The following is an 18,572-nucleotide window of genomic DNA, read 5'->3' as shown; positions in this document are numbered from 1 at the left end:
AGCCCCAATCTTCTCTATCTTAATTCTAGCAATTATTCGTTTACTTCACATATCAGAACAGCAAAGTGTAATATTTTGACCCCTAAGTCAATACTCATTCGGATTCTTATAACAGACCCAGTAACATTAACATGAATCAGAGGACTAGTTGAGTCCCCATATATCATTATCAGTCAACTAGCATCAATCTTATACTTTTTCATTATCCTATTTCTCACACCCATTACAAGTATCATTGAAAACACCTCCTTAGGAAATGAAGAGTCTTGGAAACTGGTGACAGAGGAGGACAGTAATTCTCCCTGAGACTCTAGGAAGAAGCAACAGCTCCACCATCACCCAAAGCTGAAATTCTGTTTAAACTATTGCCTGATACTTGCCTTTAAATAGATAAGCACTACTCTCCATGCCATGCCAGTATTAAAGCCAATAATAAAAAAGACCACACTTAGGTAATTCATGCATTGGTGCCTACCACGTTACAAATACATATACCTACACTCCTACATACTACGTGCTACACATAATTGTACATTAATGATCTGCCCCATGCATATAACTTGTAAATCAAACCCTCACCCATAATGGGAGTGGCCATAAGAGCTTCCAGTTCACAGCCTAAGTTCACTGGGCCCCAAGTTCACTCCCATTTTGGGAGTCCAGCCAGCCTCTTCCTGAGGATGTGCTATAGTGACTCATGACCAGCCCTCATAGGAGAATAACCCAGAATCTATTCACCAAAATTTAACAATAGCAGCATTTTAATCCTCTCCTAGGAGTGACAGACGTCACTGCCTCCAGGGGAAGAGGAGGTGTTCCACCCAGCTGCATCCTTCACGAGGTCTCCCTTCCTTCCAGGTGGTTGGCAGGGTTGGCAGGATGGGGCAGAGGTGTGGGTGAAAGGTTGTGTCACTTTTTCACAAACAGAGAACTTTAAAGGATGCCATGGTTTGTGGGATCCTCTGAGCCATGGGCCCTTGTGTGTAAAATAAGAGGTTGTACTAAATAAACAAACTCTAAATGTCCTTGCAGTTCATAGGCTTCAGGGCTCTGAACATTCCAGAGCCCCTATGCTAAACTTGAGGTTTTTTTCTGCTTCTGAAGCATGAGTTGAACCTGGAAATTAAGGTAATGGAGCCTTAAGGAGGAGTGATTCACTAATGGATTTCCCATCAGCTGTAGACAAAGCTGCCCTTAAGTCCTGGCCCCAGCCAGCTTAACTTCTTTCATTTGCTAGGCATGTTCCACGACTAGAAACCCAAATCAGGAATTGGGATTTCTGGGAAAAGAGGACACAGCCAAACCTTCATCTCCTGCAGGGCCCTTGCCTTCAGTGTTGGGCCTCTTAGAAGAAATCAGTTATTGAAGATGTGGAATGCAAGGATGGCTGGAGAAGCCACAGGAACCCAAGGGAAGATGTTATACCAATAGCCTGTCACCTCTTTGAAGACAGCTCCCAAAGCAGTATCTCTAATGTCAAGCTCTCTCCACAGCTCCACCTGGATACTGATGGATGTCTCACACTCAGGATGCTCAAAACAAGGATGTCCCACCCTGTACAAACCTGTTCTTCCTCCTGTGTTCTCCCACTTTAATGTCATCACCGCTATCTCTCTTTTTTTGGTGGAGGTGGGGAATTTCCTACATCAGATCCTTTATCCTATTTGGAGGAGATTCTAATAAGTGTGAGTTTCAGGGGAGCCAGACATTCCCATACTTGCTTCCTAATGACTGGGGCATGAGCATAAGACAGGCATGGCCATTCAGACCATGCCAAAAAGGATTTTAGTTCCTGAGAGTGACACAAGGCTAGAGATTATTCCCAGCAGCAGTGGAGCAAGGGTCCGATGGTGGGATGCTCTGGCAATGACCTGACCAGGCTGCTCTTGTGGTATGACCTGGATCTCACCTTTTCTGGTTTCTGCCCGTTGGCTGAGTGTGGTTCTCCAAACTTTACACTGATTCAATGAGCTCTAATTAATGTATATCCAATACATTCCCTTTCCTCTTAGAGGTCCAGAATTAGTTTCCACTGTTTGCAATGAGTCCTGGCTGGTACCCTCACCATTCCCTCAGTCGCCAACTCGGAAAGCTGGAAATCCTTTCTGATTGTCTCTGGTCTACTGAGGTCCACTGATCCCACCCCATGATGTCACCTCTACGGCCCCACAGCCATCCAAAGCCAGGCCCTCATTACATTTGCCTACTTCTGCTCTCCTCTGCCTGATGGTTCCTCTGGCTTCTGGAATCTTCTTAACCATGAACACCTTTGGATCAGAAGCCAGCTGCATCCTCCATCAGGGTTTTTGGCAGAGGTGGAAGAGAAGAAAATAGGAGAAAAGGAATGTTTCCAGCCACTCTGCATGGAGAGGGAAGTGAGGAGGCAACACCACAAAGCACAGGTGTGCCGCTCAGTGTCACCCTGGTAACTCAGTCTGCCTGCGGTCCTGGGGCAGCAGGAGCTTATCCCCAAGATGGCACTTTTCCTTGTTTTCTAAATTCACATCAATGAGAAGTATTAATTACCCTTAAATGGAAATAAATTAACTTAGGAAGATGTAGTTTTATCCTGCTTTTATAGCAGCCACATTCCCTGAGGATGCAACAATTGATTTTAAATCCGGATCAGCCTAATAGGCTTGGACACTTTGCTGGGTAATGGAAATTAGCGATGACCCCTAAAAAAGGAAGGCTTGCTGCCAACTGTTGTTCTTGCACATTTTTATCACTGTGGATGAGGTAAGCCCAATCATGGGTGGAGAAGGCCCAGCAGCACCAAGCTCTTTATTTATTTAGTAAATATTTACTGAGTATCTGCTTTATGCCAGGGCCTATGCAAGGCGCAGGGGATGCAGTGATGAATGAGACAGGCTTGGTCCAGACCTAATGAAGCTTACAACTAAAGGCATAAAAATGCCTTTTGAGGGCTTCCTACAGTTTCTTTTTTAAAAGATTTTATTTATTTACTCATGAGAGACACAGAGAGAGGCAGAGACACAGGCAGAGGGAGAAGCAGGCTCCCTGCAGGGAGCCCAATGTGGGACTCGATCCCGGGACCCTGGGGTCACGCCCTGGGCCGAAAGCAGATGCTCAACCGCTGAGCCACCCAGGCGTCCCAACTTCCTACAGTTTCTATGCTCAGCTTCCCCCTACCTGGGTCTTGCTAAAGCTGGCCTTCATAGGAAGCCAGGCCCATGAGGGACCTGGTGGTGAGACATCAGAGAGCCTCGACTAGAAGCACCAGGACACCTGGGAGTGTGGACAACCCCAGAAGGGAGTCGGCTTGGTTGGACTCATGCTCTCTGTCTCCCCAGGCTATTCCTCCAGAAAGACATAGTTTCATGGACAGAATTGGTCCTAGAAAGTCTGTGGAGACTCCAGTCTCCAGTGCCTTCTTCCTGGGACCACCACATAGGGTTAAATTTAGTAATTAAAAACACAGGACACTCAGTTAAATTCGAATTTCAAATAAACAACAAACAGTTTTTTTTTTTTTTTTTTTAGCACGAGTCTGTCCTATGCAATACTTAGGATGCATTTACACGTATGCACAACTTAATTGGGTGCCTGTCTTTTGTCTGGCAACCCTACCACCCCAGGGGGCTGCCCTGGGCCCCCAGTAGCCCCGATCCCTGTCCTGGAGCAGTGCCTCTCCGGGTGCAAGAGCCCAGAATCAGCCAGCCCCCTTTCCAAATACACTCGTCAGGAAAATGCTCAAGACGAGTCGGCCGTTAGCTGGCTGTCCCCGGGAAGGAACTTCAATCCAGCCCCCTCGGCAGCACTGACTCTAAGCAAGGAACGTGCCCTTCTGAAGAGACAGCAGAGGTAGGACACAGTCACTACCCTATGGAACGTAGAGACTCGCAGGGAAGTAGAATAAGCTATTCTAATAATTGTTAGACAAGGTGGAAAATGAAAAATGACTCGGGTGCCAAAGGAATGTAGGGAGAAAGAGATGACATTTGCTTTGCAGGCTGGGAGTCTTGAGGGCGTATGGAGGAGGTGGCATCTCCATCATAATTGAAAACACCAATGACAAATCCATGAAATCACATCCCAGCGTGGACGTGGTCATTACAAAGCTTCCATCCGTGCCCACAAGTCAACCACTTGCCATCCTTGACTTAGAAACGTGCCTGATGCTGCCAAGAGGAGCCTTCTGGAAAGGACATGCCAGGTGGAGCATTAATATAGACCCAAATCGTGAAATAGGGCCTGTGTGTTTGGAGAAATCGCACGTAGCCAGAGTCCGGGGTTCCATGTGTGACGTGCGGCTGGAGAGGTGACCCTAAAGGTACATCAAAGACGGTATGATGGCAGGTCTAGGACTGCAGGGAGCTGGTGCTCCTGTTAGGAAGCTGTCTCCCGATGGAGCCCCGCGTCCCCCGCCCTGCCCCCCGCCCCGGGCCTGCACGGCCAGTGGACACTGGCTGTGCTGAATGAGGACGTGTTGATCACGTTTTTGGTAAATATTTAGACATCTGAGGTCTTGAGCAGATAACATTTCAGAGCCTGCTTGTACAGCGTCTAATAAGGGAGCAGAAAGCCTTCTGGTTCATTGCTTCCTGGTTAATATGACTAAGCATCGTCCGTCAGGCAAACATTTAGAGCAGGAGTGGGTGAGCCCAGCCCTGATACCACCTTGGAGGTGGCCAGAGGAGAAAGCCAAACCCTCAGAACCGCCTTTTGCAGAGTGCAAAACTTTTGCAAAGACGGTGTCCGACAAGGGGCTGTGGGTCCTCAGCTTTGGAGGGACTCCTGCTCTGTGACCTACGGCGGGGACTGTTCTGCACGCTCAACGCTTCGCACCTGGATGCCCCAGCCCTGAGCTCTCTGGAGACGGAAGAGCTGCTGTCTGGCTAATGGATTCTCCTCGAGCACGTTGGACACAGGTTCCAGCTGCCCCCCAGCTGGCCTGTTGGCGGGGCTGGGCTCCCCGAGCGGGACTCAGAGGGGGTCTGCTGGGGAATGTTTTTGAGAAATTAAAGTGACATTGTGAAGTGAGTACACATCCCAGGAGGGGGCCGGCCTCTTCCTCTCTCCCCTCCTGCCCAACAGCCTCGCTCTGAGGGAATAAGGCATGAAAGCGTGTCTGTGTTCCTCCAGAAACTGATTTAAGCAGCCTGTGGATTCAGGCCTGGTGGGACCAGGGTCCTGGACCCCTCCTGGATCTAACCTCTGCTGTACTCTTCCCCTCAGACTCCTCTGGGCCCGGAAGGAAAGCAGTAGAGACAGCACCGAGGGTGCTGAGGCCGGAGATGCAGGCTGTGCCCCTGTGCCTTCAGCTGGGCCCCTGCTCCTTCCACAGGGTGACCCAGACCTCGCTTCCCTTTTTTTCACCCTGACTGCCCTCAGATCCTGATCCCTCCGCATATTAACTGTCTCTGGGCCTCCGTCATTAAGTCTTGGAGGACCTGGCCCTGTTTCCAGCAAGCACGATGTCCCTGCTAGCAGGGCCCCTGGCTTCCCCAGCAGGGCATCCTCCCCCATCTTCCTCCTCCTCCCTTGCTCTCCTCCCCCACCCTCGCCCTCGTCCCTCCCACTGGGCAGGCTGAGCTGGAAACCACAGGAAGGGCTTGGGTTGGCTTGGCTGCTGAGTCCCAGAGCTGGAGGTGAGGAAATCAGGAAACCCAGGCTGGATTCCAACATGAATTGGAAAGATCTCCATGAGCCGGGGCATTCGATAAACATGGCTCCACAACCTGTGAATGGCAAGGGAGTTGAAGATTCTGTTAAACTTTAAAATTTCTGTTTTGAAAAAAATAAAAATAAAAAAAATAATAAAATAAAATAAAATTTCTGTTTTGAAGCACCGTCCTACCAACGGGAAGCAGTGTATCCTTTTATTAATTCTATAGACAGAACCCATGCTCACGGAGGGGGATAGAAGTAGGACAGAACAGTGTAAAATGAAAAGTGAAGCCCCTCATGCACCCCGATCCCATATTCCCACTCCCCAGAGGCAAACTGATAGCAGTTTATTGGGACAATTCGGTTTTAAAGAAACAAAATTCAAGGCTGAAACTGCAGGATGCGGCCAGACCCCTGAGGCGGGTGCCAGGCATGAGCTCTCAGCGCCGGGCTCCCAGTCCACCTGCGTGGCAGGCTGGGCCATCCGCCTAGCTTGCTGGGGACTCGGTTTTGTCCTTTGGGAAATGGGAATAATTGTAGCATCTACCTGAACGGTTGTGGAGCTCCGCATGCTCTTCAGCTTCGGGAATGGCCGGGAACCTGCAGAAGGAGCTGAGGGGTCTACTTGCACACGCCCTCGGCCCCACTTTCCTCCAGAGCCAACAATACTCACGAGAAGCCCTCCCGTGTGTGGATTATGAGCCACGTCATGGACACCCCGGGAGGCAGACGTGAAGACCCCAAGAAGCAGCCCCTCATCTGACGTCCAGAGCCGTGTCCCAAAGCCAAATGGGCCACTTCTCCGGTCCCCCCGGGGGGCTGCCGGCAGCCTGTCTGGGCAGCGAAAGGTCTTGCGATCCCCGGTGTGTGCCCCCCCCATCCAAGGGGTTCTGGCCTTCAGAGTTTGGTGTGACCCCTGGGACGGCAATCAGACCTCTTGCCAAGGGCTGCAGATCTTGGTCTTGGAGGCAGAAATGTCTTTGATCAAGAGTCTTCATTCTTCCCTCCCTTCCTCCTCATCGAGCTTTTATAGTTTTAATCACACTCATCGCTTATCATTTTGTACTTTAAAAAATGTATTTCTTTTTCTTACTACAAAAGCGATACTTATATGGCATAGAAAATATAAACAAAAAAAAAGAAAATATAGTAAAATATAGTCAAGCAAAAGAAAGTAAAAATAAATACCCCGTGCAAGTGTTTTCTGCCCTCCTGGAGTGTCTTCCGTGCCCCCAACTTGACCAAGGGTGCTCACCCATTGCACAAAATCTTCCCCCGGGGGTCCCCGTCCCACCCGCACCCCAGCTTCCGCCGGTAAACTGGCATCATGTGAAACTTGCCAAGATTTGCAGGTTTATCGGCGACTGATTCTGAGCTGCAAATGCTAATGTTAAGTGGTAACAGCACGACTTGGTAGTTTCTCAAGCCACTGCCGGATTTAACCATTAAGTCCATGCGAAATTTGATGAAGTTCTTGGAAAAGTCAATTTGGCTTGTGGACTTGAAAATGCAGCGCTGCATCCGTTCCAACACTCTTCAATGCACTACCAGGGGGTTGTTTGAGCAGGAAAATCAACTTGTAGAGTTTCAACGAGCTGTTGCCCTGCGTCACAGAACCTGAAGGCCAGTAGGAAGAGAGAGGCATGGAACAGCCGTCACGGTGGCGGCCACCGAGGGTCACGGGAAAGGTGTGTGCCCAGGGCTGTGGGAACACCCAAAACCTCGCCTGCAGGAGGAGAAGGCCTGGCAAAGCTTTCCCGAGGGACTGGACATCCAGCTGGACCCTGAATGAACACTGAACAAACATTTCGAGGTGCTTAGGTGGAGAGGGGGCGGCAGGGGAAGAGGTTTGGCAAGTAGGCAGGTCTAGCCAGGGCACAGGGACTGGGGAAGGGGGGCGGGTGGGCGTGAGACACAGTGGGGAGGGGTCCACACAATCGAGAGAAGAGGCTGAGGAGCGGGTTGGAACCCTGCTATGAAGGGCCTCGAGTGCCACGCAGGAGGGCTGGGTCTGTGTGGGTCTGAGCCTCTCGGCTCCCGGCCTCATTCTGTACCTGTCACAGGTGGGATCGAGGTAGAAGGGCTCAGCCTTGGAAACCCCCAGGGGAAAGGTTTGAGCCTATAGAGGGAAGAATGGAACAGGTTGGCATTGGGAGGAGGAACCTGGGCCCCGCTGGCTGGCACCTCTACCAATTCCCTTCTGGGTTTCTCTGGAGAGCTCTTGTGTTTCTCTTACCAGGTGTATGTTCTTAACCAGGTTGCTTAAGACTCTACAGAAACACACACACACGCTACATACACATGAAGCAAAAGGAAGCAATTAGTTTGCTGGTTTTTTTACAAGAATTTTAACCTGGGAATTTAGAACTATAGAAAAATATACCAGGAGACGGGGAAAATAGAAGGGGAGCAGGGAGTAAACAGGCGAAACAAGGAAGTAAGATGGAATCTCCTAAAAGTATTAACTTTTGACTTTTTAGAAGGTTTTCGGCTGCTTTCTGACTTGGGGACAACAGAAACAGAGAGGCTATGTCATAGGGACTTGGTTTCCCTTAGGTGGGCTTTGGCTGGCTGGGGTCCCTGAAGGTGAGGCATTCCTGCAGCAGCTGTGGAAGCCCTGCATTCCCTGAGTTGATGGGGGAGCTGGAAGGAGAGAGGGGAGCCAGGCCTCTCCTTCCTCAGCACCCTTCCCCACCTGTGCCCGTCCCCCTGCAACCTCTCACAACCCACCGTCAAGAGGGAACCAGGAAGTCCCAGAAACAGGTGGTCCTGGAGGCTGGGCGGCTGGTCCTTGCTCTCTGAGCTGCTGAAGCCGCGTGGTCAGGGCTTGCGCGTGCAGGGGAGAGCTGAGGCCTGGCAATCCAGCCTCCTTGTCCTGGCCTCTAGCATCCATAGCTGGACGCGGAGCTCTAGAAGGAACTCACTGGATGGAGCCTGGCTTCCCTGGGGACGTGGTGTGGTGACGGGGGTGGTGGGCAGTGGGTAGTGGAAGGCTGTCGGGAGGCTGCTCTCACGGGAGTCAGCCTATGGAGAGGGAGGGCAAGGACCAGGGCAGGCCCACTTGCCTCTGCTTACCATTAACGTTACTTCTACAATGGACTTTGTCCTAGAATTTTGGAAGGAGGTGGAGATCAGAGGAAGAAGACGGGTCCTGATGGCGTGACTGGATATGGCCCGTGGCCCAGGCCCTGGGGATTCAACGAAGGATAAGACCCGCCTCTGTAGTTGCTCTGAGAGCTTTATTAGCCCTTCACTGCCCCCAGGAAGCAGAGGGGGGCCGCTCAGCACCCCAACACCGGGTACGCCCTTTCTGTGATCCTTCCTGGACAACCTAAACCTGAGGATTCCGCGTTTCGCTAGAGCCCGAGAATAGGATTGAACGAGTTGCTCAGTGCGATGGTCAGATCCACACCCCACTTTGCTTCCAAACACACAGCAATTCCACAGACAGATGTAAGGATGCCAAAGACTGGATCCGTGTACATCCTCTCCCCCCCCCCTTGCCTTCCCTGGCCCTTCCCGGGGGCCCCTGATCCCAAGTGGATTTGTTGTTTCTGCGCTAGGGAGCGTTTTCTCTGAGCAGGGACTGTGTAGAGTTCAGCTCCGGGTCATGATGCCTGTTCACTTGGTGGGAGGGAACAGATCCTGAGCTCCCCATCCGTGGGTGGAGCTGCTGGCTCACATCTCCGAGGCCAACCCTTGGAGGTCTAGGTCGGGGGCATTAACACTCGGGTCTAGGGGGGAGTGACAGGGAAATGGATTTGAGCCTCTGGGGTTGGAATTAGTCACTCCTGGGTTCTTTCTTCCCCAGACCCTGTGCTCCCCAGCTTCAGGTCAGTGGGTCAAGCACCGGCTAGCATTTTCCTGTCTTGACCAACGGCACTTTCTCCCCGTGGGTCTCCGCCTTCACCACCTCTGCGTGCAGCTCCCAGAGCACCGTGCCCGTGGGGGACACCTGCGCCCGGGGCCCGAGTCCAGGTGAGGAGTCAGGGTGTCCTGAGCTCCTGCCACAGCCTCATGTTTCAGATGCGAGTCACAGGGGAAGGGGGGTGAGGGGGACAGTGAGAGGAGCTGTGCATCCTGGGCCTGGGCCACCACGGCTCCTCTTGGGCCCTCCAGCCAGGCCCACGTTCCTCATCTGTCGCACGGATCTAGTGGTTCCTGCTCCACAGCAGAGTGACCCTGCGGCTGGCCAGCCCCTGCGGGGGGGCGTGCTCTCTACAGAAGACCAGGGACTGGGTGAGGGAGCACCTCCCAAGCTCCCCTGGTTTCCTCTCCCCTATGGCACCGACTGACCTTAACCCAAAAATCAGAGATTCTGGGGGAGGCACCACCCCGGCCGTTAGACCAGAGCTGCGCCTTCCTTTCGGCTCCTCTACCTTGAGCTCCCAGCAGCCGGGGCCGACCCAGGGCCACGAAGGGCTCGCGGTCAAAAGACAGCTCCCGGGCCTGCCCCCGAACAGGACCCTGGGACCTCGAGGCCCAGCGACTCTGCACTGACGGACGCCTTCTCTCAGCCGCCAGACCCCTCAGCTTCCAGGGGAAGGTCACCCAGACGGTCTCTCGAAATCCACTTGTAAAGCAGAGTCTGGTTCTTTCCAGTTCTTTCTTCAGATCCAAATGAGCTTTCCAAGCTAAGGAAAGACAAAGCGGAGCTCAGCCCAGTGTGGACCAGCTGAGAGCCGGCGGGGAGCTGATGTGGCCCAGACACGGGCACCTGGCGACAGCCTGAGAGCATTTGCTGCACTGAACACGGTGCAGATGGGGTGGCGGGGGGGGGGAGGGCAGGGGGGTGCTCGGTGGCAGAGCCCCTGCCTTGGGCTCAGGCGTGACCCTGGGGTCCCGGGATTGAGTCCTGCACCGGGCTCCCTGCATGGAGCCTGCTGCTCCCTCTGCCTGGGTCTCTGCCTCTCTGGATCTCTGCGTCTCTCAGGAATAAATAAATAAAATCGTAAACCCACACACACACACACACACACACACACACACAGGCCCACCTCACTCCATTGTGCTTCCCACTGCTGCACGTCGCAGATAATCATGGTTCGGATGGATCGAAGGCCGCGGTGGCCCTGTGTCCAGCAAGTCTGTCGACACTATTTCCCAGCAGCATTTGCTCCCTTCATGTCTCTGTGTCACATTTTGGTAATTCTCACAGTACTTCAAACTCTCTTTTTTAAAAAAAAAAATCATCATTCTATTCGCTATGGCGATCCGTGACCAGACCACAGCTCACTGAAAGCTCAGACAATGGTCAGCATTTTTTAGCAATAAAATATCTTTGCATTAAGGTCTGGACTTGGTTCCCTCAGCCTTTACGCCATTGCACGCTCAGTGGAGCAGAGCATCACGTGAGCACAGCTGTTACCTGCCCCGGGAAACCGAAACACCCCTTTCACCTGCTGGTGGCCGTACTCGCCGTCCCGCGGAGTCTGGGACCCAGGCTGCAGTATCGCGGGGCTCTGCCTGTAAAAGCTGGCCCCAAACTTTGTAAAATTGAGGAGCTTCTTTTCCATAAAGACTTGGCCTCACAGCCCGTTATCATTAGAAGTCATCAGCTCCAGAATAGTCTCCTCCGCGGGGGACCCCCGCGTGAACCCAGGGACACACCCGAGCTTCAAGCTCCATGGACATCCCCTAGTAGGGGCTAAGGCTCTTAAGAGATCATGAAATAGATGCAGAGTTTTTAAAGTCTAAATTTGCTTTCAAAACGTGTGACTTCCATCTACCTCGGCAACTGTCCAAAAAATAACCTTCCCGATTCTCTTCTGTTCCTCTGGCTCCTGCCTCCCTCCCCACTAGCAGCTTACACCATCCCAAGATCCCCTCCTTTGGTTTCCCAGAGATCTAGTATCTGCCATAGGCTGATCTTAGATAAAAGCGTCAGGTGGCCTCAGACACAGTAATTAATGTCTCAGAATCTCAGTTTCGTCATCTGTAAACTAGAGATCATAACGGCGCCTGCGTCCCAGGGCAGGAAGGAGTAAATGTGCCAGTCTGAGAAAATGATAGTGTCGTGCATGTAGTACACGCTCAATAAAATGTTGGCTCAGCGGTGGGCGCCCGCCTGCAGCCCGGGTGTGTGGTCCTGGAGCCCCCGGATCGAGTCCCAAGGCGGGCGCCCTGCATGGAGCCTGCTTCTCCCTCTGCCTCTCCCTCTGTGTCGCTCATGAATAAATAATAAATAAATAAAATCTTTGAAAAAATTGAATCAATAAGCAAAGGTAGCAGGCTGAGCAGATCTGCAGCTTGTTGGCCGTTCCCTCCCCGGGGGAGGCGCGGCGCTCCCCTCCCACCCAGCTTCCCCTGCAGCCGCGCAGTCCCACAGATGAGGCCGGGAGGCCTGATGCTCAGGGTCTGTGCCAAGGCTGCGTGGGGCCAAGGTTATTGCGGGAAACATTCCTGGTTGTCTTGTCTTCCCCTGCCCAAGAGCAGGCCCAGGCCACAGTACCCCGATATGAAGAGGGGACACCCGTCTGGAGTCCTGGTCCTCTCACTCGCCCCGCAGCCACTTGGGGTGTGCCGAGCTCTCCGGAGCCTCCCCCTGCCAAGCGCCCTGCCCGCACGGATGCGCCCGAATCAACGTGCAATCAAGGTCCTGTGAAGACCCAGGGTTCACACCCCTCCGAGGGTGACAGCTGTCCTCACACAAGAGCAGCCCCTGCCTTCCGGGGGTGACCCAGGCCTGGAGACGTTGCGGGGGCTTCCGAGGGGCCCGGGCCGAGCTCCCGGAGGGAGGACGTCGTGCAAGCCCTGCCGGGAAGGACGATCCATGCAAATGGAAGGGCCGTCACTGCCCGGTCTCCGGAGGAAACTTGCCTCGGCCTGACATGCGGCGGCACAGGAGGGCCACCCACCCCTGAGCCCGTCCCCAGTCCCGCCTGGGATGGCCCCGCAGGTCGCCCCACCACGGCCCAGCGCCCTGGGCTCCGCTGTGCCCACCCTAGGGGGGGCTGCCCCTCTGCCGACAGAACGGGAGTCGGCTGGCGCCCTCCAACCCAGGGGACAAGGGCGCTAGGAGGGACTGCACCTGCCGACTGCAAGCCAGAGGGACCCGCCAGGGTTCAAGCCCCACCAAGGGCTGAGGTCAGGCCCTGGTGGCTTCCTGTTCGGGGGGGCTCTGCAGGGACAGTCATAGCCCCCCTCCTTGAAGCAACACGGGACTCGCAGGTCTCGGCCTCCTTGGTCCTGTTCTGCTGCCCGATGTGCCCACTTGAGAAGGTTCCAGGGGCATCTAGGGCCACCGACGTGCCGTGGCTGCAGGGGCTTGGCGGCACCTCCAACGGCCCCCCTCACGGCTCCGGTGGGAATTGGATGCCCGGGAGAAAACAAGCTGGCCCAGAGATAAGCGTGTGGTTGTGCGAATGTGACCCGGGTACGAGGTGGAACAGAGTCACCCAGACTCAAGTCCCCCTGGGGCCTGGGACCGGGACCCGCTGAGGCGTTGGTGCAGATGTGGCCAGTCGAGACGCAGTCGCACTCGGGAGGGCGGCTCCAGGGCCAGGGCGGCCTCCTCACAGCAGGGCCCCGGGAGGGCACAGAGGGAGGGCAGGCACGCGACGTGGGGTGGGGGTGCAGGGGGTCCCCCCAGAGCCCCGGGGCAGCGTGGCCTGCTCGCACCTTGCTCCAGGCTCCCGGCCTCCGCAACCGGGGGACAACACACCTCTGCTGCTTTAAGCACCCCAGTTTACTAGGGGAGCGCGGGGACTCCCCAACCCACCGGCCGGGGCTCTTCGTCCCATTTATGCTGAGAAGCAGCAGCAACACTCAAGCACCGCTGAGCTCTGGGCCCAGGTCCCCGTTGGGCGGCCTCCGGGCATTGAACCCTCATGGTCAGTGCCGCAAGGATGCGTGATTCTAGAAGGTAGAGACCTTCTCCTTCACTTTCAAGGCAATTTTGGACAGTGATGGGGTCACGTGACCCAGAGAGCTGCTGGCGGGTTGGACACAGGGTGAACCGTGTCCTTCGAAGCCCACCCAGCGCCCTCCTCCGGGGCCGCTGCTGTCACTGGGTTCTTGCAGGGCCTTCCGGAGCGACTCCACAGGTGACCCTGCAAATCAGCTGATGTGCTCTCCGCCACCAGCACACACACACACACACACACACACATGCACCTTTTGAAAACACAAATTGCACTTGGCTCCATGTCTTGCTTGTCACTTCTCAATACATCCTGGCACTTGCATCCTGTCCCCACAGCACTGGACCCAGACGAGCCTCCCAACATCCTGAACTACCCCCTCTCTGCGACCCCTCCTTCTCCTGACCTTTCTTTGGCCTAATTGGTCATCCTTGCTAAGGTCCTTTGTCTTCCTTAGTCTAAGAGCTGGTGACCTTCCGGCCATTACTGAGCTCTCCCCTCCCCCGCCCCTCCTCTCACTCTCTCCCAAAGCCACCCCCCCAAAGCCCTGTATGCATAAATTCATATATTGACATCCTAACGCCCGATGCAATGGCATCAGGACCTTTGGGAGGTGATGGGGTCATGAGGGTAGAGCCCCGTGGTGAGACTAGGACCCCAGAGAGCCCCCTTGGGCCTTCTCCTTGTGAGGACACAGCGAGGCGAGGGCCGTGCAGGATCAGGAAGCAGGTCCTCGCCGGATACCAAATCCATCAGTGCCTTCACCTTGGACTTTGAGCCTCCCGAGCTGTGAGACAGGAACGTTGTGGAAGCGCCCGGGCTGCGGCCTTCTAACTACAACATCCTGAACAGCCTAAAACAGAGAGGAAGCTCCTCCTTAACGTGTAGGTCACTGGATCCCACGTAGCCATCCTCCGGCTCCTGTCGGCCAGTCGTTGTCACCTCCTCTGACTGTCTCACCAACATCTCGGTACTTATGAGGTTCATCAGAAATCTAGATTCCCCCCAAAATGCCCTCCGCCTTATCAGCAGGTGCCATCTGCTTGTACCAACTGGCTTAGGCCCCACCAACACAGATGTATCTACCTCAGTCTTCAGCAAGTCCCGAGGAGTCTATCCCCCATGACAACACTTGATCGTCCCCGTCTCCCCACCTCCATTGGCGCCACCGTGTCTCAGGGCTCACAGCAACCTCCTGACTGGTCTCATTTCCACTCGTAGCCACCACACTACCCTCACCTGATTCCATACTGGAGCCAGTAGCTCGACGGCCGCCTACTGCTTTAGCACACAATCCAAGGTCCCTCTCTGGCTACCAAGCCCTGCGGGAGTGGACTCCGCCTCTCTCACCAGACTTGCCCAGCCCCGCTGGTCTTCCCTCAGTTTCTTGACAGCACCCAGCTCTTTCTGGCCCCAGGGCCTTTGCATATATGCTCTTCACCTGGCAGGCCCTTGGCCTGGTTGGCTCCTCTTCCTCTGAGATCCAGCTGAGGCGTCACTTCTCAGTGAGGTACCTCCTTGACTCCCTTGTTAGTCTCCACGTCAGCTAAGGATTTGTTTCCTTTATAATGCGCATGGCCGTGATTGTGATTACGTTGACATAAAGTTGATTTTCTACTCTACCTGCCCCCATGTCAACTCCATGATGGTAGGGGCTGCATCAATCCCGTTTGATGCAGCGTATCCCTAGAGCCCAGAAGCCTGTCTGACACATCCAGGGGTTTTTGTTTTAAAGTAGCCTCCGGGGATCCCTGGGTGGCGCAGTGGTTTGGCGCCTGCCTTTGGCCCAGGGCACAATCCTGGAGACCCGGGATCGAGTCCCACATCGGGCTCCCGGTGCATGGAGCCTGCTTCTCCCTCTGCCTGTGTCTCTGCCTCTCTCTCTCTCTGTGACTATCATAAATAAATAAAAATTAAAAAAAAAAGTAGGCTCCTTGCTGGGCATGAACTTGAACTCATGACCCTGAAATCAAGACAGGGGCTGAGTTCAAGAGTTGGATGCCTAACCAACTGAGCCACCCTGTTGTCCCAATGCATAGGGTTTTTTTCTTTTCTTTTCTTTCTTTTTTTTTAAGATTTTATTTATTTATTCATGATAGACACAGAGAGACAGAGAGAGAGAGAGGGGCAGAGACACAGGCAGAGGGAGAAGCAGGCTCCATGCAGGGAGCCCGACGCAGGACTCGATCCCGGGTCTCCAGGATCACGCCCTGGACTGAAGGCGGCGCTAAACCGCTGAGCTACCCAGACTGCCCTAGGGGTTTTTTAAAGGAAGATCCATTGAATGAATAAACGAATCCCATTTCTTTCATCACATTTGGAGAAACTGAGGGTTACAATGGTAGGACAACCTGCCCAAGGCCACACAGCAAATACATAACAGAAGCCAGAATTTGACACTAAGCAGTCTGAACCCAGAGACGATGTTTATAGGCAAGAATTTGTGATGGGGCCGATTTATCACTGGGTTACATGCAGGTGGTACCTACCAGCAGAGGAGGAATGGAATCCCAGACTCTTCCTTCTCTTGAGGGAGCCATGACAAGCTTCAGATCCTGGTACTGAGTGGGGGTCAGGAGATGGGGTGGGGTTGACCGTAGACATTGCAGGTGCAGCACCTGTCCTCAAACCTCCCCCGGTGTCCTTGCAGTGAGAACCAGGCCTCCCCAAAGGCTCAGGTCCCTCTGACAGTGTATCTGTTTTTTTTTTTTTTTTTTGACAGTGTATCTGTTAAGGAAGTTGGGGGAACTGGGGCTGTTGTTCTTACAGTAATTTATGATCTGCTTTTAGAACGGCTGCCTCTGCTGTAAGGGAGACTGTTCCAGAATTGGTTTTGCAGAAGGCTCAAGCCTTTTACATATTCTGCTCTTTCCTTCTCCCGGAGAGAAGTTCAACCTCTGTTAAGCAACCGCACTACCTAGGGAACTACGGAAGGCAAGGAGCCGGCGCTGGGGAAACCCTGGCAGTCCTTGACAGCGACCCCTCCAGCTGCATCGACAGGAAGCGCTGGCTCGGTGCCGCCACTTCTCTGGCAGGGGCAGCCCACCAAGGAGACGCTTCTCCCGAGGCCCAGCAGGCAGGAAGTGCATTGTGTGCTAGGAAGCGCATGCTCTTCCTTCCTTTCTTCCCCGCGTTTGTATAGAATAATTTCATAAGCATATCCCTTCTCGGTTAGGGGCTGGGGAGGGGTGAGGACAGGGAAACAGAGCTGTTTGTTTACCCTGAATGTTTTTGAAATACTAAATACAGAAAACCGTACATATCATAAATATCCTGGATTAGATTATCATTCGCCAAATATTTGCTGGTCTCCCTGGACTCCATGAGAGAAGCGTATCTCCCGACCGCACTGCTGCTGGGCCTGGCCGTATGACTTGCTTTAAGCAATGGGATACGAGCCACAGGGGATACCAGTCTCCAGCCCGGAGCTTAAGAGGCACGTGTATTTCCTTCCACCTGCCGTGGGCTCCTGCCTATCACCGCTAGAGAGCTTGCCTTGAGTAGCTGCCAGTTTGAAGGAAGAGGAAGGCATGTGGGACAGCCTTGCCCTCATCCCACCGCTTACAGTTAAGACCAGCTGAGCCCCATCTGGAGCTCTACCCATACACCAGCCAGTCAACATGAAGTGAATACTGACTGTCTACCTCTGGGTGTGAGGGGGCAGCCACCTAATATCTTGAGTGCACAGCTCAATAAATATTCACAAACTAAGCACACCACTGCAACCAGCACCAAGATCAACAAGCAGAGCACCAATCACACCCGAGAAGTCCAACTCCCTGGTACCCCATTCCAGTACTCTGCCCCTCTCTAGGTACCTAACAGCCTGACCTTATATATATATATATATATATATATATATATATATATATATATATATATATTATTTTTATTGGTGTTCAATTTGCCAACATATAGCGTAACACCCAGTGCTCATCCCGTCAAGTGCCCCCCTCAGTGCCCGCCACCCAGTCACCCCCCCACCCCCTGCCCTCCTCCCTTTCTACCACCCCTAGTTTGTTTCCCAGAGTTAGGAGTCTCTCATGTTCTAACAGCCTGACTTCTAATAGCAGAGAGCAATTGTGCCTGTTTTCTTACTTTAAATAAAGGAAACATGCAGAATATACTCATTTGTATGTAACTTCTTTCACTCACCATCACACATACATGACTGATCCAAATATTACTGCCTGCGGTTGGAGTTCATGCATTTCTGTTGTTGACTTATGATTTTCCCATTGTATTGTTATGTGCATTTGTGTTGGTTTTTTTTCAGGTGTCACGAATAGCGTTGTTATGAATATTCTTGTACATGTCTTTTGATGAACATATTTGTATATACACATTTCTGTTGGATCTGCAGTAGAAGCAAACGTGCACAACGACGACGACATATGTGTATCTTCAGCTTTAGTAGATACCGCCAAACGGTCTCCCAAAGTCGTCATATTGATTCAACTACTCCCAGCTCCTGAGAATTCTGGTTGTTCCACATCCTCACCAATACTGGACATTCCCCCTCTTTTTAAGTTTGGCCTTTCTGTTGGGTGTGTCGTCAGACTGCATGTTGGTTTTAATTTGCATTTGCTTGATAATTAGGTCCTTTTTCATACGTTTACCGATAATAATTCTGATGTTGGCGGAAGCAAGTCAAACGGGATTTTTCTGATCTGAGAAACAAATCTGTTACCTGTGCTCCGTTCCATTTCCAAGTGCCTGTGAAACCTGATGCACACCTGATTGTGTACCCTGTGTTCCCTAGCCATCTTCCGGCACTCTCCACCCAAGGACCTTTCCTCCTCCCAGCCTTTGCTTTCCTGGATTCACTATGAAATCAGTAATGTCCCTCAGATACTTACTACCTTTTTTTCGGATTCACTGCTGCTCTGCCTTTGAAGTCACAGCCAGCTCCCCAGTGGGCTAGCATCGCTGAACATACTTTTCCGATTTGTTTGTGACACCCATCCAGCTGCTGGCCTGCCCAGCAGAGAACCAAAAAACATTTTTTAGGACAACATCCTGTCTTTGTGAAATTGCTTTGTAGAGAGACAGCTGTGAAAGAAGGCTGTTGGGCCCCTA

This window comes from Nyctereutes procyonoides, unplaced genomic scaffold (genome assembly GCF_905146905.1).
Source record: "Nyctereutes procyonoides isolate TBG_1078 unplaced genomic scaffold, NYPRO_anot_genome, whole genome shotgun sequence".
In the NCBI taxonomy this organism is placed as follows: Eukaryota; Metazoa; Chordata; class Mammalia; order Carnivora; family Canidae; genus Nyctereutes; species Nyctereutes procyonoides.
The sequence above is the reverse complement of the archived record's forward strand: the minus strand, read 5'-3'. Positions refer to the sequence as shown.